At 36.1% G+C, this 2077-nt stretch overlaps 1 pseudogene; it reads left to right on the plus strand.

Annotated features, from left to right (window-relative positions):
- Window positions 1-384: 384 nt before the first annotated feature.
- Window positions 385-1588, plus strand: LOC111630364 (annotated as a pseudogene).
- Window positions 1589-2077: the final 489 nt, after the last annotated feature.

Here is a 2077-nt window from a genome sequence, read left to right on the forward strand (position 1 = left end):
TTGGTCCTTAAACAGGTGTTCAGAAATTGTTCGCAGTGTTTAAGCGCTATAAAGGTTTTATGTATTATGATCGGATGAAAACAATACATAATTGTAAACCATGCGTCTTGCAACTTATACAGATGAAACAGGTAAAATTCGACCTTGTGGTACTACCAGGCTTTACGAAAAAATGACCCCTCGCATTTCGCCTCCCACATTTTGCCCCTGTACTTAACGAGAAAGTTACAACAATGTAAATACAGTCAACTCTCTATAACTCAAACTGAACTTTTGATAACTAACTTTTCCGAACATATTTTCAAAATTACATTTGTTTGTTTTTCAAATTACATTTACAAATTGCCATGTAAATTTTAAACTTTATATTCAAAGTTCCTGCATCTGGCTCTCCTTACATTTCCTAGAGACAGGAAATATGAGTAGACGTAGCGCGTTTGTGGAGATTTTTAATTGATTAATCCTGTGTTGTACAATGGCAAAAAGTGTTTCGTCAGTAAGAGACAAAAAAAATTTGTAGATGATGACAAACATATTTACGTGTTTACAAAGAAAATTGTAGACGAACAACATAGAATCAGGATTTGTGAAAAATGTTCCATCAACAAAGGGCATGTTTGGACATAGTGTTCGGAAGGCCCAATTGTGAAAAATGTAACTAAGCGTAACCATGCAACTTAAGCTGCAAGGTCGAAAGCATTGTAATTGATTGGTAAAATCAGCAGCATGCAACAATCACGAACGAACGGCCACAGCAAACTGTTGCATCAGAATTGCAGAGGCTCATGCCAATCTCACAGCATTACGTCCTAAAAAGGATTCACTTAAACAAACCATTCATCATGTTCGATGCAACAATGGTACTCTTCTGCTTTGCTGAACAATCTCCAGGATCTAGCAATTCCATAAAATTAACAAAATTTACAACAGTTTTGATATATGATTCTCAGGACGAACAGCTCCCGGGTAGCAATGCTTATTTTTTCCACTAGTTACAATCTTAGGTCAATGTTACTAGTGATTTTCTGTGGAACTATTAGCACAGTACCCATGCATTTCCAGCAGCTTTATACAATTCATGTAGTTCAAATTAATGCAGTTATTTCATTAGTCTAAGCGTTTCTGTCAAACAAAACTTGTGCCACATACGTCAAGTTTCTTCAAGAAGTTAAAAATCTACAACCGGGTCTCCAAGTTTAGCGAATTACGAAAGATTTTGAACAAAGTGTCATGCAGACCTTCCTGCAAGTATTTCCTGGTAATGTAAATACTGGTTGTTTTTTTTTTCTTCTTTCCCAAAGCGTTTGCCGAAAGGTACATAATGAAGGCTTTAAAAGCCCGATGCGAACAAGACATCCCCTCAGTTGAATTTGCTTGTTGGATCGGAATAATTTCGGAATTGGCATTTATTCCTCCCGTTAACGTTATTCAAACATTTGAAGATTTACTTGAAGCTGACGACTTCCCCATTGAAGCTAAGGTAATTGAAAACTACTTTGAAGATATATATTGGAAGAAAATCAACGGAGAGGCCGGTAATTACCCATTTTTGTCATCAAACTGTGGAATGTTTACATACAAACACTGAATGATCAGCAACGTATCAACAATGGCGTGAATGAATAGCGTGGGGGATTTCAGGAAACATGTGCTACTTTATTCTCAAATATTTACCGATTAATTCATTTTTTAAAGAAACAACACGCGCTTCACACTTTCGGAATTACACAACTAATTCCCGATTATTCAGGCAATCAAAGAAACGAAAAGTAGGCCTACGCTACAATTTCTGCTGGAATAAAAAAAAATAGTCCAAGATTTTCAGAATCGTAATGTAATTGATTACCTTAGAGGCATTGCATACAACTTCGAATTTTAAACAATAATAATGTACATTTATTGTATCAAAACACGATAAATTAGAATTACTGTGTTAAAAAATTAAGAGCATTATTTACATTTTCGTAACCTACCCATTATCTACAGGGGGCAAAACGTGGGAGGTTACATGTAAGGGGCCGCTTTTGCGGATCTCAATTGTCATTCATGCAGCGGTTGGCTGATCCTACGGTAATTG

This window comes from Centruroides sculpturatus, unplaced genomic scaffold (assembly GCF_000671375.1).
Source record: "Centruroides sculpturatus isolate CEXI.00-Female unplaced genomic scaffold, Cexi_2.0 scaffold567, whole genome shotgun sequence".
NCBI lineage: Eukaryota > Metazoa > Arthropoda > Arachnida > Scorpiones > Buthidae > Centruroides > Centruroides sculpturatus.